Source organism: Mustela nivalis, assembly GCF_964662115.1.
Source record: "Mustela nivalis genome assembly, chromosome: 4".
Taxonomy (NCBI): domain Eukaryota; kingdom Metazoa; phylum Chordata; class Mammalia; order Carnivora; family Mustelidae; genus Mustela; species Mustela nivalis.
Window position 1 is genome coordinate 95,597,993 of NC_139023.1, and position 24,607 is coordinate 95,622,599.

Below are 24,607 nucleotides of genomic sequence, written 5' to 3' on the forward strand. Positions count from 1 at the left end.
TATTTTCTGATGCTTAATGACATAGCCCAATTATTGATTTGCTTATGTCTTTCAATTAGATATCCTCCACCTTGACCTCAAACTCTGTCAAGTGTTCACAGAAAGTACCAAAGAAATAAACAATCTCTTCTCCTAATTTTCCCTTTATAGCCCCTTCCAGCCACACATACTTTCAGTCTCTAAAACAAATTTAATGTGATATGCCCAGAAGGAACAATAAGATGTTACTGCATGTATTCCCTTGCTCTCCAAAAAGGCCACGCCTAAACATCACGGAGGTGAGGATCTCTCCTGATGCATGAGAGTGGAAACGTGATGCTTGTTATCAGCAAAACAACAAAAAACAGGGCTTAGAAATCTGCACTGTTTGCACTTCTCACTACTCTTAAACAGAGCCTTGAACGCAGGAAAAGCAATTTGCTTGCTGGGAAAAGGTTAGAGAGAACTCGGTCATCCCTCCACTACTGGTACCTGTTCTACCACTTGACATGACCTAATATACAACGGACCATTAAAAAAGCAATATATTAACAGCATTTCAGTTTACCAGTAATTCCTCATATCTACATGCTTCTCACCGCTGGCTTACCCTGCTTTCTTTCCCATCACCTACTTACCCAAAGCAGGAAAGGGGGCAACTGCTAAATATTTCTCCAGCACAGGCACAGCCGAGATCTTAACATAAACAGTGATTCTGACTAAGAGAGACACCACCCTTTCTCCCTTCTCCCTGCTTACCATACAGAGAACGCCAAGACCACTCCAGGGTCTGAGGATCTGAAATCCATTCACTTTAACCAGATCTCACAAATCTATCCTACATTTGCAAAAAAGAGAAAATGCAGTTCAGAAAAACACATCCCGTGGAGAACAAACCGAAATCAGGGCTGGGGGACATGTACACATCACCGCTGCCTATCCACTCCAGGATGGCATGGAAAGCCACGCTGCCCAGCCCAGATCCTAGGAGAGTGTTCTACAAAGGGCTTCCAGTAACCCCCATCCACACCCACACTTCCTCCCCGCTTCCAGAACGCTCTGAATAAAGATCTTCTTTAAGGACTTACTGGGAGCAGCAGCTTCTCTCTGCACTGTGCCTGTGAGTCACGCAGCAGGAGGGGCCCCGGAGCAGGGAAAATCGGAGAGCCCCCAGCTTCCCTGCAGGCTGGTGTCTATGAGACAGCAGCCCGGGAGCCGACTTTCCCATTACAGCCTCAGACTGTAATCCATGTGCTTTCGGCGGGCCAGTCCCAGCGGCCCGCAGAGCACCACATGATCTGCTCTGACATCAGATCAGCCAGACGTGACAGCCCATCCACCAGTCTCTTCTACACTCCTGGGTTGCATCATTTGGGGGCCTTTGGCTTACATTTAAGCAGGTGGTACCAAGTCAGGAATTGTTATTTTCTCACAAAATATTTTTTTGCCTGATTCCTTCTGTTTCTAACAGAAGAAAAAAAAAATAAGCAAGAAAAGCACTTGGATTTGTTTGCTGCCAGTGTTTATCAGATATAGGGAAGTAACTGGAGTTACACGCCTAGTTCAGGAAAGATGAAAAATAAGCTACTGTCAAGATGCCAGTAACCATGGGAGTAATTTCATCTGCAAATTGCTATTATCTCCCTCCATCTTTCTGTAGAATATATGTAAATTGTGTGTGTGTGTGTGTGTGTGTGTGTGTGTGTATAAATCCATAAAATATTGGTGGGTTTCATGTGAATTTTATTTAAACTAGTTACCAGTGGCTTTAATTCATGGAATTTCTCAGGGAAGTAACCACTAGATTCAGTGCCATGTGTAATAATTCCACTGTGAGGAGGCTCACATTCAGTCCAACAGAAATAGACCAATAGACTGAGACAGACAGGTAAGCAGGCAGAAACTCAGAATCATCTGTACATGTCTGCATTCATTCATTCGGTAACAATTTACTGATCACCTACTAGGTACATAGCACAAAGCAGGGATATTAGATTTGGAGGCGAGGTATTTGAACAATATACCTGGTTTCAAATAAGACTTCTTTTTATTTGGCACAGGGCTTCTAATTCTTTCTGTGATGAGTCAAAGGAGTAATAGCTTTCTCAAGGCTCCTTATAAAATGTTCTGTGTCTAATACTAAATCTGAAAGCTAGTAACAGAGCCATGTTTCATCTTGGTTTCATTATTATAAATGGTAATAAATGTAACATTTAAGGTAAGAATAACCAAACTTCTTAAGCTTTTATGAAGCAAAATCATAGCCAAAAAGAAGCACTGTCAGAAGTGTAATTCTTCCCTGGCCAAAAGGAGAATTCACTTTGTCTACTTTAACTGTATAACTTCCTTTGAATTTAGTTTATCAACTGTATTTCCAATATTTATGTAGAAGCAATATCTCTCTAACCATCTTCTAAATCCACTGAATGTCATGCACCTTGGTATTATTTACAGTGACATAAATAAGTGTTAAACACAGTAGATGTTCAACAAGTAGTAAGAAAAAATGAATTGACCTAAATAGCTTTATTCTTTCTATGGGTTATTCCCAATAGAAAACAAATGGACACTAGCTGCTTCATGGAATCTCGTATTGAATTCTTTGGTCACAAGCAACCTGAACATCTTTTCAGGAGAAAATATCACATCCTTAATACAAAACAACAGATAATTTAAATATTATATATATAATGATAGGTTATTAGTGTAATATCATATAGCTTAATAGAGCATCATTAGACTAAATTATTTCCATAACAAAAAGGATATATTGACAGACAGAGATCACAAGTAGGCAGAGAGGCAGGCAGAGAGAAAGAGGAGGAAGCAGGCTCCCCGCTGAGCAGAGAGCCCAATGTGGGACTTGATCCCAGGACCCTGGGATCATGAACTGAGCCAAAGGCAGAAGCTCAACCCACTGAGTCACCCAGGCCCCCATAAGTTGTGATTATTCTGTAGGAAAGAACATATTAATAAACTAAGATACAAGAAAATAAAAATAAGGGGGGCCTGGATGGCTCAGTGGGTCAAAGCCTCTGCCTTTGGCTCATGTCATGATTCCAGGGTCCTGGAATCGCCCGCATCAGGTTCTCTGCTCAGCAGGGAGCCTGCTTCCCTTCCTTTCTCTCTGCCTGCCTCTCTGCCTACTTGCAATCTCTCTCTGTCAAATAAATAAATAAATAATCTTTAAAGAATACTTTTTTTATTTAAGAAATGTCTTTTTGTTAAGAGTTTCTTGGCATTTTTCTTACCTTTAACTTTACAGATATAAACTTCAAACATCTTTATTTTTTTAAGATTTTATTTATTTATTTGACAGAGAGAGCACACGAGAGGGCATAAGCAGGGGGAGAAGCAGGGAAAGGGGAAAGCAGGCTCCCTGCTTAGCAGAGATCCTGGTGTGGGACTCCATCCCAGAACCTTGGGATCATCACGTGAGCCAAAGGCAGCCACTTAACCGACTAAGCCACCAAGGCGTCCCTAACTTTGAACATTTTTAAAATAACACTCAAGGTATATGTCTGTACCAACACCCCACTTAGTGATCTTTTGCTGTTATCTCTTATTTTATTGGCTAAGTAAAGAGGGAAATTTGTCCTCACAGATAAAATGCTCCTTCCAAAATCCATACAGCTAATAGAAGTTTAATATTCAATTGACTATACTATTACCACTAAAACCCTAGTTCAAACTACCATCATTCTTCTTCTCCTGGACTACGGCAACTGTTTCCACCCTGTCCTCCAAACAGCAAGCAGAATGTTCTTTTTTTTATTTTTTTAAAGATTTTATTTATTTATTTGACAGAAAGAAATCACAAGTAGTCGGAGAGGCAGGCAGAGAGAGGGAAGCAGGCTCCCCGCTGAGCAGAGAGCCCGATGCGGGACTCGATCCCAGGACCCAAGATCATGACCTGAGCCGAAGGCAGCAGCTCAACCCACTGAGCCACCCAGGCGCCCGCAAGCAGAATGTTCTTAAACTGACTCACTCATTTACTCAACCCCCTCCACTGGTTTCCACCTCATTTAATCACTTGCCATGGCCTCTAAAATGCTCCAATAATATGTATAGATGTTTCTCAAGTGATTTTCCTCTGTAGTAAGTACCATTACGTACTTACTTGACTTACTTGACATTACTTACTCCTTGACGGAGTTATTTTTAAGTAATTAACACATTTTCTGCAATTGACTTATTTCATTAAAATACATCACCAGAAACAGAATTACTGAATCAAAGGATGTCGTCCTCTTCCTACAACAGTGTTTAAGCTAGATATCTAGTTCCTGTCTAAAGGCTACAGCTCCCAGCCTCCCTACCAGCTAGATGCGGCCTTGTTAGCAGAATTCTACCTCTCTGGCTTAAGAGAAAATTGCTTGTCCTAGAATTCTTTCTCTCTCCTTCATGCAAGCTGGAACCCAGGCTTGCCTGTGATCTAGCTTCAGTCATGTAACTTAAGCACTTAGGAAGTGGCAAAACAAGACAGTGGAAAGAACCAGGGCTCTAAATGACCCACAGAAAGCAGAGCTGCCCTTCCAGCCTGGACTACTCATGTTCAACCTGTTGTACAAGAGAAAAAAATTTTAATTTCAAGACACTTCATTTGGAATCTCTTTGTCACAATATCTTAGGCTCTATCCTAGCTAGTGCAAATCATTGCAACTTTTTAATATTGCGGTTTTATTCATATTGCCCAATTACTTAGCAGAAGGCCAAAAATCAAGTGGCATTGCCACCAATGGGTACAAGATTCCTTTTTTTTACTGCATTCTTGTCAATGCCAAGCTTATTTCATTCATTCATTCATTTTAGTATTTTACTTATTTATTTGCTACAGAGTGAGAGAAAGAGAGAACACGAGTGGAGGGGAATGGCAGAAAGAGGAGGAAGCAGGCTCCCTGCTAAGCAGGAAGCCCAATGTGGGGCTTAATCCCAGGACCCTGGGATCATGACCTGAGCCGAAGACAGAGGCTTAACTGACTGAGCCACCCACGTGTTCCAGAAGCTTATTTCTTTTAAAGAATATCTATTAATTTGATAAAGGAAAAATAGTATATATTCTATTTTTTAGTATAAGTAAGTTGAACATGATTCAATATTTATTATACATAGGCATTCCATCCTTTGAGAATGGCTAGTTCATGTTTGCTTGTTTTTTTAAGTAGCCCCTACACCTACCATGGGGCTTAAAGTCAAACCTGAGACCAAGAGTCACACACATGCTTTAACGACGGAGCCGGCCAGGCTCCCCGTTCGTGTTTTTATTTTTGTTAGAATTGTATTACTTCTCTTGTCCATTTGGTTGACCTTCATAGTTTGTCTTTCATGTCTGCTTTCGGGAAACATGTTGAAATGTTTTATTATCATCAAGTTTGTAATTTTTCTATTGAAATTTATTCTCTTGAAAGCTTTCTGAATGCCCATATTTTGAACCCTTAAATACCATTTCCCACTAAAAAGAACAAGAACTCTTTGGGGAAAAGGCTGATTTCAGATCTGGAGGCAAAAAAATATATAAGGGGAGCTTAAGACATCATTTTATGCCAGGAAGTAAGGAAATTATTGAAAAGCACAGGCATCATGTCAAAGGCCATGGGAATCAATTTGAGGAGGCTCCTATGGGCCAAATTCATCTAGCTACTGTGGCTATGCAAAAAACCACACTGAACTTCATTTAAACAACTCTTATTTTTAAAAAAATAATAATAAAGAAAGAACAACACTTATTATTCTCTCCAATTTTCAGTGTGGGCAGAGTTCAGTGGGTCAGCTGGTGTCCACTGTACTCCGTGGCAACTGAGCATCTCAAAAGTTAGAGGCTGAAATCTTCTGATGGTTTACTCATTCATTCACAGGATTTTTGCCTGGCCTGGAGGAGGTAAGGGGTGGAACAATTAGGATTCCTTAGTCATCTCTCTATATCTCTACGTTCCCTTTCCATATGCTTTCTCTCCTGCAATGTGGTGGCTTAAGGATAGTTGGATTTCACTGAAAGCATATACCCTAAGAGAGTGCCTGGGCAGAAGTAATGGAGGAGAGTCAATATCACATTATAAGAAGAACATATAGGACCAAATATATTAGTGTAAACTACACTATCTGTGACAGCACTATAAAGAATATTATACCTGATTAATGAACTTGAATATATAAAAATCCTAATAATACTTAATGCAAAAAGAAAAAAAAAAACTTTTGCCACTAACTGGGATGAAAGTTATACCCATTCCTTACTCAAATATTGGTAAAGAGAGAGATTTAAGTATTATTTTTTACTACATGGAACTCTATTTCAGAGCAATGACTGGTTCCAGTTGATGAGGGGAAGCTCTTTTTTTTTTTTTTTTTTAAGATTTTATTTATTTATTTGAGGGAGAATGAGTGAGAGAGAGCATGAGAGAGGAGAAGGTCAGAGGGAGAAGCAGACTCCCCAAGGAGCTGGGAGCCCGATGCGGGACTCGATCCTGGAAGTCCAGGATCATGACCTGAGCCGAAGGCAGTTGCTCAACCAACTGAGCCACCCAGGTGCCCAAAGGGAAGCTCTTCTTGACAGCAGAATCCTAATCAGTGAATGTGAAAGGATTGACAAAATTGGAAAAATCACCATTTTGCAATCTATAACAGAATATCCGGTTCAGGCAAGAATCAGCAATAAGTACTAAAAGCACTGAGTATAGGGAAGCCTGGTTGGTTCAGTTGGTAGAACATGTGACTCTTAATCCTGAGGTCGTGAGTTCAACCCCCACACTGGGTATAAAGCTTATTTAAAAAAAAAAAAAAGAAGAAGAAGAAGCATTGAGTATAAGGTTGACAAAGGCTGGATAATAATCAGCTGCCAACTTGTCAACATACAGAATATTTACTTGTCTCAAGAGGAAAATTCATTAACTTCCCAATCCAGTGATGGTGGCAGTTTTCACATTAACCATGAATCCAATGATGGACGATAACATCATAAAGGCAACTAGTAGTATGAGACTCCTGATATGAGACAGCATCACTCATGAAATATTCTTGACAAGAATGTTTTACCAGAAACCTCACTTTAGTCACAACTTTTAGATAGAAATGTCCAGTTTATAGGAGATATGGTGGGGAGTAAACTAAAATTTCAGTGAAAGTAACCAAACATATAAATCCAAAAGGTACAATTGTACCAGAAAATTGACCCAGTCTCTCTCAACAAGAAAATATACAAGGTTCTGATTCAAGACGGCAAGATAGGAAGATACTGAACTTATTCGCCTCCTGCAGATTCGCCAAATCTATAGCTATATATGGAACACTCTCCTCTGGAAAAAAGGAGAAAAAAAAAAAAAAAAAACTAGAAACAGGGCAGGGAGGGGTAAAAGTATCCCCCTCCTAAGATAACCCACAGTTAAGAAGGCATGTGAAATAAGAGCTTCTCCCTAAAGAGTGAAGGTTTTTACTCTACATCAGATACCCCAACTTTTAAGACCAGCACCTAAGAGATTAAGCCCCCAAAACCCCTGACTTTGAAGACCAATGGGGCTTGTGCCCATGAGATCCTGAAGCTACGTCAAGGGCCTGTGTGCAGACTCACCCACTCCAGCCCTTTGAAAAATGCCCAGACTTTAGGTGAAAGAAATTCATTTCCTAACGTTAAAGAATTGGTCTGAGGGACAAGGGCCAGCTGAGATATTTTCTGGGGGTTGGAGGCTGGTGGGCTCCATCTTCCTGCTCTGACTCTGCACTTTTAAAACCAGCAGGTAGCATCCTTATTTTTTAATTCCTTTCCCACAGGTACCAACTAAATGCTCTAGCCAGCAGGCACCATCTTGGACATTTACCCTTTGACTTGCTAAAGCCAGAAAGGGCCTTTTCCCAGCTTCTTTCTTTCTGTTTTTGTTTGTTTGTTTGTTTGTTTGTTTCAATTTCCCCTTCTCCTTATCCTCCCCCCCCCCTTTTTTTCTTTTTCTTTTTTTCCTTTTTTCCTCTTTTATTGATGGATGCCAACTTTGCAATTTCCCCTCTGCTTCAATCCAGCCAGTGAGTATCACCTTCACACACTCCCTCTGCTGTACTCCAGAGCACCAGTGTCTCCCAGAGGTAACTTCTACACATTTATGGTGCTCCAGTTTTTACATGTGGCGGCTTGTTTTTTTACAGCTGTTCCCCCTGCCCCACCAGAGAATTCCCCTTTATGACCTGGCTGTAGAGGCCAGAAAGGCTTATGTCTTGAGTCCCACAGGACTGTCACAATCTGAGAGATATTTCTTGGCAGACTACCACTCCCAAGGCACCACACTGATAGTAGACTAAAACATACCCCTTGCCGTTCTCTGAAAGAGGCCTATTTCTTGTCCAGGAGTTTTGGCTTCAAGGGCAGACTTCCTGTTCAGCACATTCAAAGGAGCCTACAGTACAAAGGCTAATGAAGACAATCTTCACACTCTCCCTCTACCTCCCTTCATCACACTAGTTATCCTCCAGAACGGAGCTTATACCTTTGTCTGATGTCACGATTACTGGTGTTGCTTTTAGGGCCACCTCTATATCACCTGGCCCTAATGACCAGCAGGGGTTATACTCCCAAGTTCCACAGGACTTTAACAAATGGAGAAAGAGCCCTTAAACAGCTACCGCCCCCAGGGCTCAGCAAGAGGCAACAAATCCAGGTGCTCAATATTTCTGTGAAAGAAGCCTGTTAGCTTCTCATCAGAGCTGCAGCCTGAAAGACGGGCTTTTAATTAAACACACATCTAAGGCTTGACCGTAAACCTCTCCAGGGACCTCAGAGGGCAGGCACAGTCCTTGCACTCTCTTCTGCCATGCTCCGGAGCACTAGCATCTCTTGCAAGAGGAGCTGTTCTATGCGTTCTATGTGTTGAATGTGTCTGTTACATGAGCCTGCTACCCCAGCTTTTATACTGCCTGGTTTTTACTGTTGCTACAGAGGAGATACCTTTGGATGGTCTGGCTCTAGTGGTGGGGTTGGGGGCCTGCATTCCTGAGTCCCAGGAGACTGTGACAATTAAAAAGGCAGTTCTTGGCAGGCTATCTCCAGGACACTGTATAGATAAAATACTAAAATACACCCCTAGCCTTTCTGTGAAAGAGGCCTACCTGCTAGTCCTGGAGCTTAGGCCTTAGGGGCAGGCTTCAGGTTGGGCACCATCTAGGTGCTACAGTGGTGCTCTCAGGGAACAACAGCAATGCAAGCCAGGGAGTGCCATCAAGGCAAAAGCCCTCTGCCTCACTACAGTTGGAAAGGAGCCCATATACTTGTCTGGACCCCTAATTTTTGCAACTGTTAAAACACCACCATTTACAACTGCATCAAAAAGAATAAAATACCTGGGAATAAATTTAACCAAGAAAGTAAAAGACCTTTACACTTGAAAACTATAAAAGCATCGATGGAAAAAATTGAAAAAGATAGAGTTAAATGGAAAGATACTCCATACTTAAGGATTGGAAGAATTAATATAGTTCAAATGTTCGCATGACCCAAAGCAATCTACAGATTCAATGCAGAGGTTTACGGTCAAGCCTTAGATGTGTGTTTAATTAAAAGCCCGTCTTTCAGGCTGCAGCTCTGATCAAAATACCCTATCAAAATACCAGTGGCATTTTCCACAGAAATAAACAAAGAATCCTAAAATATGTATGGAACCACAAAGACCCCAATTAGCCCAAAGCAGTCTTGAGAAAGAGCAACAAAGCAGGAGGCATGATGCTCCCTGATTTCAAACTATATGACAAAGCTACAGTTACCAAAACTATGTTATTGGCATAAAAACATACACATACGTTAATGGAACAGAATAGAGAGTCCAGAAATAAATCCCCACATATATGGTCAATTAATTTATGACAAAGGAATTAAGATACTTAATAGGGAAAGAACAGTTTCTTCAATAAATGGTGCTAGGAAACCTGGAAAGCCACATAAAAATATGAAACTAAACCCCGGTCTTACATCATTTGCAAAAATTAAACAAAATGGATTACTTAAATGTAAAACTGAAGGGGCACCTGGGTGGCTCAGTGGGTTAAGCCTTTGCCTTCGGCTCAGGTCATGATCCCAGGGTCCTGGGAGAGAGCCATGCAACGGGCTCTCTGCTCAGCGGGGAGCCTGCTTCCCCCTTCCTCTATCTCTGCCTGCCTCTCTGTCTACTTGTGATCTCTGTCTGTCAAATAAATAAATAAAAATCTTTTTTAAAAAAATGTAAAACTGTAACCATAAAACTCCTACAAGCAAACATAGGCAGTTAATTTCGCTGATGTTGGTCTTGGCAATGATTTTTTTTGGACATAATACCAGGAACACGGGCAACAAAAGCAAAAATCAACAAGTGAGACTACATCAACCTAAAAAACTTCTGCACAAACAAAGGCAGCCATCAACAAAATGAAAAAGCAACTTACTGAATGGGAGAACATATCTAATAACAAATCACATATCTAATAAGAGGTTAATATCCAAAATATATAAAGATCTCAATAGCATACAACTCATATAACTCAATAGCCCCCACCACCACCAAAAAAAAGAATCCAATGAAAAAGTTGGTAAAGGCAGGGCGCCTGGGTGGTTCAGTCCTTCGGGCTGCCAACTCTTGACTTTGGCTCAGGTTATGATCTCGGGGTGGGATCCAGCCCAAGACAGACTTCATGCCCAGCATGAGTCTGCTTGTCTCTCTCCTTCTGCTCTTCCCCCTGCTCATGCACTTTCTCTCTCTCTTTCTCTAAAATAAATAAATAAAATCTTTTTTACAAAATTGGTAGAGGCTCTGAATAGATATTTTTCCAAAGAAGAAATACATATAGCCAACAGGTACGTGGAGTGGTGCTCAACATCACTAATCATCAGGAAAATGCAAATCAAAACCAAAATGAGATATTACCTCACACCTGTTGGAATGGCTTTTATAAAAAAAAAAAAAAAAAAAAAAAAACAAGGAATAGCAAGTGTTGGCAAGGATGTGGAGAAAAGGGAAACTTTTGTACACCGTTGGTGGGTGTGATATACCCATATGGAAAACAGTATGAAGGGTCCTCAAAAATTAAAAATAGAGTAACCATATGATCCTGCAATCCCACTTCTGGGTATTTATCTGAAGGAAATGAAATTAGTGTCTCAAAGAGATATCTGCACTCCCATGTTCATTGTAGCATTACTCACTATAGCCAAGATATGGCAACAACCTAAAACATGGGGCTTGATCCTAGAACCTGGAGATCATGATCTGAGCAAAAAGCAGACACTCAACCATGTGAGCCACCCAGGCACCTCCAAAGTCTTCAGTTTTTAAGTATGTGAGTTCTGGGGATCTAATATACAACATGATAACTATAGTTAATAATACTGTATTGTCTACTTGAAATTTGCCAAAAGAATAGATCTTAGATTTTTTTTTTTTAATTTATCCATTGGACAGACAGTAGTAGTAGAAACAAGTAGGCAGAGAGGCAGGCAGAGAGAGAGGAAGGGAAGCAGGCTCCCCGCTGAGCAAAGAGCCTGATGCGGGGCTCGATCCCAGGACCCTGGGATCACGACCTGAGCCGAAGGCAGAGGCTTTAACCCACTGAGCCACCCAGGTGCCCTGAATAGATCTTAAGCATTCTTATCAAACATACACACAAAAGTAAGTATGAGGAAATGAATGTATTAAAACCTGCTTGTGGCTAGGTATACGTAAAAGAAATCATCACATTATACACTTTAAATATATATAATTTTGGGGTGCCTGAGTGGCTCAGTCGGTTAAGCATCAGTCTTTTGCTCAGTCCTGAGATTGAGCCTTGCATGGGGCTCCCTGCTCAGCAGGAAGCCTGCTTCTCCCTCTCCCACTCCCCTGCCTATGTTCCCTCTCTTGCTGTCTCTCTCTGTGTCAAATAAATAAATTTTTTAAATACATACATACATACATACATACAATTTTATTTGTCAATTACACATCAATAAAACTGTGGGGATGGGGCAGAATCTGTTGGCTAACTTGTTGGCCTGGCTTGCTTTCCTGGATTTAGGTCACCTATTATGAAAGTAGGCAACCAACAGCAATTGCTACAGATGCCTTCTGATTTCCTCCCTCCATATAAAAATGTATGAAACTTGAGGCACCTGGTTGGCTCAGAAGAGCATGCAACACTTGATCCCAGGGTCATAAGTTCGAGCCTCACGTTAGGTGCAGGGGCACCTGTCTGGCTCAGTCAGTTAAGCCTCTGCCTTCGGCTCAGGTCATGAAACCAGGGATCAAACTGGGATCAAGCTCCACATTGGGGTTCCCTGTTCAGTGGGGAGTCTGCTTCTCCCCCTCCTTCCCACTCCTGCTCTCTCTCTCTCTCACGGTCTCTGTCTCTCTCAAATAAATACGTAAAACTTTAAAAAATGTATGCAACCTAACTGTAAAATTTAATTTTTAAAGGATACTGTAAAACTTCATTTTTAAAAGGGTTTTTTTTTTAAAGATTTTATTTATTTATTTGACAGAGAGACAGTGGGACAGGGAATACAAGCAGGGGGACTGGAAGAAGGAGAAACAGGCCTCATGCAGAGCAGGGAGCCCCACCCGGAGCTCAATCCCAGGACCCTAGGACCATGACCTGAGCTGAAGGCAGACACTTAATGACTGGGCAACACAGGTGCCCCTAAAACGTTTTTCTAAAAATTTAAGTAATCTCTACACCCAATGTAGGGCTCAAACTCACAGTCCAAGATCAAGAGTCACACACTCACTGACTAAGCCAGCCAGGCAGCCCTAAAATTTCATTTTTTAAAGAGCTTCTTGTTTCTCTGGCAACTGTATGTCATTCAACACCCACATGCAGCAATTATACCTGTCTTTCCTCTCACTTTTTGAAGCCTTCTTTTCCTACAAACCATGATGGTCTGACTACATCCAGCCCTCTTTTCCCTAGCTACTTCATATTCAAGGAAGATACAGTCATTACGTCACACCCCTCCCTCAGCGCCAGGCACTTCCATGTCTCCAACCTATTCCTTCCTTCACAGTCAAGTTCTAGATATCCATTCTTCGGATTACTTCCTCACTATTCTGAGAGGTGAAATCGTCAGCAGCTGGTTGAGTACTCATGAGACGCTTTGTTTTCTGCAGAACAATTCTACCAGAAGTTATAGTGCTAGTCTCTGTGCCCATGTTTCTATTTATATTTTGAAAATATTGGCCTGTACTCTATCTCACCTGGTGTTCTTTGCCAGAGGTTCCCTCAATCACTGCAATCTTGTTTGATTCTCCTGCTATTCATATATAATGCTCCCCAGTCTCCAAGTCCTGGATTCTTTTGGAAGAATGTAGCATCATAAAATTCAGGCTATTGCCACCCACCCTCTCCTGTCATACACACACACACACATAGAAATATATACACAGAAAACAATACCAACAGTACTGCTTCTTTTGAACAAGGGATTTTTAAAAAACTGTACGATCAATGATGTATTATTGATGATTGTGGAACCTAGGTAATAGATAATGAGGCTATGCCACACATTCCCTCTCTGCTTTTGAATATATTTGGAAATCTCAATAATAAAAACATTTCTTCACTATTTGCAAACTTATCATGTCATTTATACCATTCATTTTACTAAATACTGCTAAACAACACAGAGATGATTAAGACATGATCTCTAGGGCGCCTGGGTGGCTCAGTGGGTTAAGCCGCTGCCTTCGGCTCAAGTCATGATCTCAGGGTCCTGGGATCGAGTCCTGCATCGGGTTCTCTGCTCAGCAGGGAGCCTGCTTCCTCCTCTCTCTCTGCCTTCCTCTCTGCCTACTTGTGATCTCTCTCTGTCGAATAAATAAATAAAATCTTTAAAAAAAAAAAAAAAAGACATGATCTCTATCTAGGGTTACCAAATAAAATATAGGAGGTCCACTGAGTTAAATTTGAATTTCAGAAAAACAACAAATAATATCTGTAAGTACATTCCACATGATCCTTGGAATATTCATTCTCTCACATTTCTGGAGTTGAAAAGCCTGAAATCAAGGCTCAAAGGGAAAACCAGTCCCTTATCTCTTTTAGCTTCTGGTGGCTGCTGGCATTCCTTGGCTTATAGCCACATCATTCCAATGTTCAAGGCAAACATCTTCAAACCAAAACCATGTCTTCCCCACCTCTGCCTTGCCTTCTCTTCTGTGTTTGTGTCAAATCTCCCCCTGCTTGTCTCTTATAATCACATCTGCGATGGCATTTAGACCCCACCTGGATAATCCAAAATAACTGTTCCATCTCTAGATCTTTAATTTCATCATATCTGCAAAGCCCCTTTTTCCAAATAAGGTGACATTTAAGCATTTCAGGAATTAGGACCTGACATCTTTGGGGGCCATAGTTCAGCCTACTACAGGTGCCGTTATGGACATCTACCAGAAAATACTGGAGAAGCAGAGAAAGAGCTGACAGTTTTAACCTGAAAAATGGAAGAGGCAGATGTCAAGGAAAGCTTCCTAAAATAAGGGGCACCTGGTTGGCTCAGCTGGTAGAGCATGTGATTCATGATCTCAGGCTTGTGAGTTCAAGGCCCACAATGGGCATAGAGCTTATGTAAATAAACAAACGAACAAACAAATAATTTTTAAACTAAAAGGAAAAAAAGAAAGGATTCCAAAATCAACGCTGTCAGAGAATATAAACTACTAAAGCAGGAGTAATAACAACAATCAGCAATCAGACCAATCAGAACAGGTGTCCGCTATAAATAACCTCCACAGCCTACCACAGAATAACAATTGAGCGTCGGTCTTGCTAAAATTGTAAGGCTTCGGGGCTTGTTACAGGAGAATAAATAAGACACAGCAATTGAATGACAAAAATTCTTTACAGGTGGTTTCTAATATACCACTTAGGGAGGTAAGAGGCGAAAGACTCGCCCCATGTAAAACCTCTTATCTCACCTCCAAACTTTTTTTCCCTTTCTATGCCTTCTACATTGGTCTTCAAAATTTTCTCACTCCCTCAATTATTTTTTATCAACGTAGTTTACTCTAAATTTTTACTCAATTATTTACTTAATAATTTTGATTTAATTTTTTCATAAAGTGCTTCATGCAAAAAAAAAAATTCTAGCATGTTAAGATGATATAAATTAACAATTCTCCTCTCCTCCAACTAATCCTACTTCCCCAAAATAAGCACATCAACAGACATATCAAGATCGTACTTACCCAGCATAGAGTACATCATTAGTTTTTGACGTAGTGTTCAACGATTCCTTAGTTGCGTTTAACACCCAGTGCTCATCACATCATGTGCCCTCCTTAATACCCATCACCCGGTTACCCCACAGGCCTCATGCAGAGCAGGGAGCCCCTCCCTTCTGTAACTCTCAGTTTGTTTCCCGGAGTCCAGAGCCTCTCATGGTTCGTGTCCCTCTCTGATTTCTTCCCATTCGGTTTTCCCTCCCTTCCTGGGAGGTCCTCCGTGCTACTCCTTACATCACACATGAGTGAAACCATATGATAATTGTCTTTCTCTGCTTGACCTGCTTCACTCAGCATAATCCCCTCCACTTCCATCCCTGTCGATGCTAATGGTGGGTATTCATTCATCCCTTCTGATGGCTGAGTAATGTTCTATTGTACTATATGCTGGCTAATTGAACATAATAATATAAATAGATAGATAAAAAGATTACAAGTTCAGGGGCACCTGGGTGGCTCAGTAGGTTAAAGCCTCTGCCTCGGCTCAGGTCATGATCCCAGGGTCCTGGGATCGAGCCCCGCATTGGGCTCTCTGCTCAGCAGGGAGCCTGCTTCCTCCTCTCTCTCTGCCTGCCTCTGCCTACTTGTGGTCTCTGTCTGTCAAATAAATAAAAATCTTTAAAAAAAAAAAAAGATTACAAGTTCAGATACACAAGGTGAATAAGTTCTGGAGATCTAATTCACAGCATAGTGACTATGGTTAATGATACTGTACTGTATTCTTGAAATTTGTAGAATAAGAGAATAAATCTTAATTATTCTCACCAAAGGGGGAAAAAGTTAACTTTAAAAGAATATATATATATGAAACAATGGGGAGAAAAAGATCACACCTATCTATGTATACATAAATATATATGCAATTATATAAATAGGAAAGAGCAATCATTTAGCCATTGGCAGAAAATGATAATCAAAATAATGCTACCTCAACCATCATGCTCCCAAGAAGAACCAAGTCATGTACCCCTTGCTGTTACACTTTTTGGAGCCAATTCCACAGGAAATGCCTCTAATTCCTAAATTATTAATTGCATACTGATATCCTAAATGAGAATTGGCAATAAGAGCAGAAGTTAAACATCAACAATAATTTCCCTTAATCTCTCCCTAAAACTTCTACCACAGCAGCCTTCTTGGTTGTCTCACAGGCACCTCAAATATAAATGATTTAAACTGAACTTCTCATCTTCCCGAGGAAACCGCTAACTCCCTCTGTTTTCCATCTCACCTAGTCAGGGAGCCACTCTTTTCCTTCACATCCTATATCCAAAAAGTCACCAAATCCTGGAAAAGAGTGCTGAAATTTATAAACTTCTCTATATTCCTGGATTAGTACAAAAAGCTCATGGTCTCCCAGACTTCCATCTTACCCTTCCTTTACTCATTCTCCACATTGCAGCTGGAGCACTTTTCAGAACATAAATTTCTTTGTGATGAACCCTTTCTTCATATAATGAGTCCCCTTGCTCCCAGAATGCAGTCCTAAAGAGGATTCATAATACCCTAGATTAGTGAGCTCCTGCTTATCTCCCTGGCTTCATCTCACTCCCTCACAATGTGGTCTCAAGCCACTCTTACCTTGTTTCCATTTTCTTAAGAATGCATGCATACCCATGCTGGGACTTTGTGCTGTTTCTTCTGAAAAAGAACTTTTCTTTTCCTTGCTCCCCTAACTCCTATTCAATGGTAGGTCTTAATGTAGTTATCAGTTCCTCCAGAAAGTCTCCTCTAATCCTCTGGGACTGCACTGGGATCTCTTTTCTGTGCTACCTCAGCATCTTCTGCTTGCTGGGCTATTAATTAACACTTAAGCAATTATAATTATCTGTTCATTTGTCTTTCACTACCACTAGGCCACTGGATCAGTTTACCTTTGATTATCAGGATCTACCATAGTAATGAATATACAATAAGATCACCACGGATAATTGTTAAATGAATAGAACTAAATAGGTACAAAAGCAATGCTGAGCCTCGGTGGCAAAGTACTGTACGTTCATGTTCAGGGAGGCAGTTCAGAGAAGAGTTGGAATATAATATGACTCCATTGCAAATGTATGTTCTCCTGTCCTTCTGAATTTATAGAGAAAGCAAAAGCAGTAATCTAACTGACTTCTTTGGTGCCCTACACATTTCTATCAGGACCATGAACCACTGAACAGTCTTCAGCTTTGCAGGTTCAGATGAACTGTATTATTTCACTGAGAAGTGGAAAGTCACTGAGGCCGACTTTCCCTACAGGGGTTCTGCATCTGAACACAGTACACAGAAAATGATTCGAGTGATTATTTTTCAATTCTCCCAAAGACGGCAAATAACTAGCGCCATTCTAAATGAAAAATTAATTCACTAAAGACAATGGATGTTTTGGGGCGCCTGGGTGGCTCAGTGGGTTACACTTCTGCCTTCGGCTTGGGTCATGATCCCAGAGTCTTGGGAGCCTGCTTCCCCCTCCCCCTCTGCCTGCCTCTCTGTCTTCTTGTGATCCCTCTCTCTCTGTGTCAAATAAATAAATAAAATCTTAAAAAAAAAAAAGACAATGGATGTTTTATAGCCATGTGGGCTTTACTTCAATTCCAAAACGCCAGAGGGTTTAAATCTCATGACATAAACCCATAAATACAGAATATAAATGTATGTATCTGTATGTATATGTGTGTATTATACGTATTATTTGCTAACTTGCGAAAGAAAACACACTAGAATACAGTATCATTACTATTCATGATGAGACCTGAAAAATATAGACTTTAATGCCAAAAGGGTTAGATTTTTTAATTGAACTGTTTTATCTTGATGACTCAGCCTTCCTCCCTAGAGAGATAACAGAGTGTGAGTTCTTTGAGAAAAGGAACCGAATTTGTCTTGGCTTCAACTCCTGGGCACCTGGGTGGCTCAGTGGTTAAGCATCTGCCTCCTGCTCAAGTCATGAACCCAGGACCCTGGGATCAAATCCCAAAAGCAGGGAGAGCCTGCTTTTCCCTCTCCCTCTGTCTGCCTCTCCCTCTGCTTGTGCTCTCTGCCAAATAAATAAATAAAATCTTAAAAAAGAAGGAGAGGAAGGAAGGAAGAAAGAAAGGAAGGAAAAAAGAAAATCTGAACTCCTAGCAATTAACACAGTACATGGCACATACTCCTGTTCATTGACTGAATAGGTAGATAGATGAACACATTGTATCATAATACTTCCTGAATTTTTTTTCTATAGATATTTCATTTCATATATGATGTGGATTCTCACTCATTCATTCAACAGACACCTATTATGCGCATTGGTCCTAGGTTAGGAAATGAGACAGGTTATGTGCTGTATATCACAATTCCTATTTTCAAGAGCAATCTACCACTTTACACCCATGAGGATAACATTATCAAGGAGGAGGAAGAGGAAGAGGGGAGGGGAGGAGGAGGGGGAGGAGAAAGAAAAACAGAAAACAACAAGTGTTGCCAAGGATATGGAGAAATTGAAACCTTTGTGTACTGCTGCTAGAAATGTAAAATGGTTCAGTCTTATGGGAAACAGCTTTGGCAATTTCTCTAAAAATTATAAAAGGAACTACTATATGAGCCAGCAATCTCACTTTTGATATATACCCGCCCCCCCAAAAACAAAACAAAACAAAAGCAGAGCCTCAGTCAAACAGATATTTGTAGACGGATGCTCATAGCAGCATTACGCACAATGGCCAAGAAGGAGTGTTCACTAGTGAACGGATGAACAAAATGTGATCTATAGGGGGCGCCTGGGTGGCTCAGTGGGTTAAGCCACTGCCTTCGGCTCAGGTCATGATCTCAGGATCCTGGGATGGAGTTCCCAATCAGGCTCTGCTCAGCAGGGAGCCTGCTTCCTCCTCTCTCTCTCTCTCTGCCTGCCTCTCCATCTACTTGTGATCTCTCTCTGTCAAATAAATAAATAAAATCTTTAAAAAAAATAAATGTGATCTATACATGCAATGGAATGTTAACAAGCCATAAAATGTAAATTCAGACACATGCTATAATATGGGTGAACCCTGAAGACAGTATGGTAAGCAAAAGAGCCAATCACAAAAGTGCAAATACTGTACGATTCCATCTAATACCAGGTATCTACAACAGTCAAATTTATAGGGACATGGAGTGCCTGGGTGACTCAGTGGGTTAAAGCCTCTGCCTTCGGCTCAGGTCAGGATCCCAGGGTCCTGGGATCGAACCCCACATCAGGCTCTCTGCTCAGCGGGGAGCCTGCTTCCCCCTCTCTCTCTGCCTCTTGTGATCTCTGTCTGTCAAATAAATAAAAATAAATTAATTAAATAAATAAATAATAAAAAATTTATAGGGACAGAAAGTATAAAATAGTGGTTGCCAGTGGCTGGGGCTGAGGAGTTCTTATTTAATGGGTACAGAGTTTCAGTTACGACATAGCAAAAAAAGTGTTAGAAATGGATGGTGGGGATGGTTGCATGGCAATGTGAAATGAATTTAATGTCTCTGAACTATACACTTAAAAATGGCTAAAATGATAAAGCTTATGATATATATTATTTTTTTTAAATGTAATCTAGTTGTCCTTCCTGATCCTGTCCCTGGATCTTGACATCTGTTTTACTTTAGCAACTGTAGCTGTTGTTCATCTTTCATAAAGAAAAATAGCAACCCACTTTACCTGAGCAGTGGGACCCTATAAGCAACTGGGGCCAATCCTGGATTACCTCACCCTGGAATACAGGACTAGTTATCACATGTCAAGTCTCTGAATAATATCCAAAGATGAGGCTGCTGGGAATTGGATTTAACTGGATGTGTGCTGTTTGCAATTAGACCTGGGATTAGGAATGGGGCACAATGGAGAATGGTAATCTTGATCCCTCTCCTATATTTGTTGGAAGGTAATGTCTACCAATAACATGGCTTCCCTAGTAGCCCAATGCTCTCTATCCCCACCTCAATTATTTTGCAGTTTAATCTGCAAAGGAATTCAGCAGAAGTAGAATTGAATTTGCAGGGAAGCAGGAAAGTAATTAAGACTTGGGCAACATGGACCAGACACTGTTATTGGTGCTTGACATTCATTATTTCATCTGATTCTCACAACAAACACTGTTATCCTCATTTTGTAGATAGCCAAATTAAGACTTAGAACAATCAGTATTTCTCAAAGTCATATTGCTTGCAAGTCCTAGGACTAGGATTCAAACCTAATTATTTTCTGACTCAATAGCCCAGACTCATTTTATTATTCTGTCTCACAGAATATAGAGCCAATTTCTGACAATGGCTCTTCCTTGAAAAGAGCTCTGTTACTATGAAATCAAAAATCTATACCTAAATTCTCATGTTTACAGATAAATCAAGCTCCTGGCAGCAAGTCTATTCTTTGATGAAAGCAGTTAAGATTGATTCCCAGCTAGAATGATTAGGATGACAGAAAAAAGTGCTTCTTTCCTCTACATTTAGCACCTCCCTTGGTTCAAAAATATAAAAATTTTTTTTAAAAAATTAAGAAACAGAGCCACCAACTTCGATAAGAGAAATTAAGTCTGATGCCTGAAAATCACTAAATATAAATTCAGGCTTGGAATATTATACTCCCTTACAAGCACACTAGACCTTGAAGACTTAATTATACTTAAATTGCATTTCCAGGAGTATTTGTTAAGGGATTGGTTTTACTTAAGTGGCTAAGAATAGGCAAAGCAATAAACAAATAAGATAACTACATACTCTGCTTTTATTAATCATTTAGCCAAGTAAATATCTTCCAAAAAATGATTTGATTCGTCTTCCAGGCAAGAGGAGACTTGTCTATCAAAATACCGTATTAATGCATAAATTCTCATAAGTGAAATCTTAGAATTCAAAGCAACTAATTTTATAAGACATCCAAGTTAGAAATCTGTACAGATAAACTATTAACTGCAAGAAAACTTTCCAGAGGAATTTCGTATTCTATTTAAATAGCTTGTCTGAAAATAAAATACACTTTTGTCATAAAGTACTTTAGAGCCTTCTTTTACATTAATAAATATGTCTTCCAACACATTGGATTGGGGTGGGAAATCAGCAGTCCGTTATTCTGTAAACCTCACAAAAGAAATATGATGATGGATGGGGGGGGGGGGTTGTTGCTAGTAACCCAAATGGAGGAAGTTATTTCAGTTCTATCTGAGCTTTAGTTTTCTCATCTATGAAAAATGAAATTGAATGAAATCATCTCCAAGGATATTGCAGTCTCTGAGTTTCTACGATTCAATTACTCAGCCATGTGATAAACCAAATTATAAAATAGTTCCTATCTAATTTTTAACAAGCAACAGCATAATAAGATAAAATTGTTAATTGTAGAGGACACCTTTAGGCAATTAACTTGAAGAGTGGAAACCTGAGTCAGGTAGAAAGGCCTACAGTGACCCCCAGCTCCCTGGCTGGATACAAACATGCCCATTGGATGACCCACCTCAAACATCCATAAGTCCTGGCTGACCAATAGGTTACTTACACCTGGACAAGGGTACCGAAAAGGGAAAATTCCATACATTCCAATACCTCCTCACCTCCCCTTTTAACGACAGCCCCCCACCACTGCCTCATGGCTAACAGTCTCTGCTTTACTGTCCTGCCCACCACTTCCTTGCAATGCATTCCATAAGCTTCTACCTCTGCCTTGGGTGAATTCTTTCACCACCCACACTGCCTGTGGCTACTTGACTGGGTCGCCCACATTTGGTGGCCCCCATGAGATCAGAAGACCCCACATTAACAAGGGGTTTTCAGGGTAAATAAAAATGATTAAAAACTACTTGCCTTATAACTGCTTTTCTAAGTTATTGTTTGATACTAATATGTCTATAACAAAATTAAAATTCTTTGAAGAAAATATAAATATTATTCCAGTTTCATATCAATAATTTTGATATGAAACATCTTAACACCTTAAGTTTTTGGCTCATTTGTGACTTATTTTAATTTCTTGGACAAAATTATTTAATAAATCCCATCAAAAGATATCAAATTAATTTGAAGATTTTCTTAGTTATAAAAATATTTTTAGGTTTTTAATAGTACAAATTGAAGTTCTTCTCAAAGTAAACCACATTGTTGTTTTATTTTAAAATTTTGGATCAAAAGGAATGATGAATTCATATTGTCTCCCAAAAAATCTGGTTTTGAGGTAACAGATGGTGAGTTTAAAAATAATGCTTTTTTTCCGAAGCATCTATAATAAGCATGTATCAAACTTACAATAAAAGAAAAACATAAAGAATAGCATGGCATGCAACCTTCTTTATACCAGGGCAAAACTATTCTATGTCTCTACTTCCTGTTGACTCTTCATTGCTCCATGTCTCCAAATTAGTAGCAAATCAACTAACCAGTGAGGATGGCTTTGGGAGGAAGACTTTATTCTGCCCTACAGTCCTTCTAAACTGGACTTAGAATCAAACCCACGTGAGGCAGATGAACAAGAGAAAATCAAATTAAACAGTGTAGATATGAGGAATCCACACAGAAAAGAAATTCCAAAGACAATGAGGCAACCTGAAGCCTGTAGAGCTAAGGAGACTGTGAGGGCCTGGGGATACAAAGGAGAGAAAGCTCATTAGCAAGAAGGTGAAAGGAAATGTTTGGAAAAACAAGGTTGCCCTATTATGCAGATAAGCTTCTGAAGTAAAGGGGAGTCTCTACTAACAGTGCTCTTCCTGCTACAGACTCTCCTCACCAATGTAAATTTAGGCAGCTGAGTGGGAGGCAGAGAGCTTTTCCTGTATCCACTGGGTTTTGATTACTTTTGACTCAAATCATCTTTACGCCAAAGTTGCCCATCTTGGGGCAGCCTGCCCTGGGTCCCTACAATGTAACATTATATAATGTGTGGCATCTGCATGATTCTCACATATTTTGCAGCAAACGAATTTTTTTGTGCTGTAATTAGCATAAGTATTAATGTTTGTGAGGATAATAATAAATGCCAAAGACCTAAGATGATAACCACCCTCTCCTAGTAACCACTTTACAGTCATCAGAAACACTAAACAATGTAGACGACCGTTCATTTTTAGTGCTAACTGGATTCAAATTCCATCACAATACGACCTATATATAAGAATGTTTTCATGTAATTCAAATGTTTGGTTGTTATTAGGTCCAATTCTGATATCCTACTGGATGCAAAGTTTACTTCATTGTTTATTGAAAAAGGAACTATGCGTTAGAACGTGTTCAAAAACAAATGAAATGTGGTTTAAGTTCTCTAAAAGTAGTCACCAGCATTACTGACACAATATATCTATAATGTTACTACAAATTTGTCCTTTAAAGAACCAGCGACATGACAAATATGTATGTATCTCCTTTATTTTCAGTATTGGTGAAGATTAAGGTATTTGGAAATTCTATGTAGGTAGACGCAAACACTTTTTTTTTTTTTTTTTTAAGATTTTAGTTATTTGTCAGAGAGAGAGAGGGAGAGAGAGCGAGCACAGGCAGACAGAATGGCAGGCAGAGACAGAGGGAGAAGCAGGCTCCCTGCCGAGCAAGGAGCCAGCTGTGGACGCTGGGATCATGACCTGAGCCAAAGGCAACCTGCTTAACCAACTGAGCCACCCAGGTGTCCCAGACGCTAACATTTTCAATTTCCATGCCTAATCAAGTCTGAGCAGCTCTAGAGGTTGAAAGGTTTTCTTTATTTCTACCTTGGTTTTCCAACACTTATGATTCTGGTTCCTTAGACGCTCCCAGAATAAGTTCAAATCTTTTTTTTTTTTTTTTTTTTCAAAAAAAATATGCCTCTCTCCAATAATCTACAGCTTTACCCTATTACTTTTTTTTTTTTTTTTAGATTTTATTTATTTATTTGACAGATCACAAGTAGGCAGAGAGGCAGGCAGAGGTGGGCAGGGGAGCAGGCTCCCTACTGAGCAGAGAGCCGGACGCAGGGCTCGATCTCAGGACCCAGGGCTCAATCCCAGGACCTTGGGATCATGACCCAAGCCGAAGGCGGAGGCTTAACCCACTGAGCCACCCAGGCGCCCCTACCCTATTCCTTTAGATTCAAGAAAACTGATCATCAGATCAAGTCTCTCCAAGTTTAAGGATTCCCCTCTACAACAGTCCTAACAGTTGGAGAACTAGCTTCTATTTAAGTACTCCAAACACAGGATTGTTCTCTTTTGTTTATATTTCCCCAAAAATTCATATGCCAAAGGCCTAACCCCAGTGTGGCTAAGTGTAAAAACTGGCTGCTAAGGACCTGATTAAAGCTAAATAAGGTCAAGAGGGTGGGGCCCTGATCCAATATGACTGGTGTCCTCATAAGACACACTGGCCCTTCCACTCACTCCTGTGTTTTCTCTCTCTGCATATATGCACTAAGGAAAGACATGTGCATATGCATGTGAGGACACAAAAAAGGCAGCCACCTGCAAGCCAAGAAAAGAGCTCCCATTAGA

At 40.2% G+C, this 24,607-nt stretch overlaps 1 protein-coding gene across 5 annotated transcripts in view; it reads right to left on the bottom strand.

The window, feature by feature from the left end:
• The window catches only part of ANK2 (ankyrin 2), a 661,731-nt gene that overhangs the window by 558,118 nt on the left and 79,006 nt on the right, over positions 1-24,607 (bottom strand). The window contains exon 1 of one of the 5 annotated variants that reach the window (XM_082727901.1): positions 1,068-1,235. The exons of the other annotated variants lie outside the window; for them this stretch is intronic. The gene's annotated coding sequence lies outside the window, so the exon portion shown is untranslated. Of the gene's footprint in view, positions 1-1,067; positions 1,236-24,607 lie in introns of those variants that run through there. 5 annotated transcript variants of the gene reach the window in all.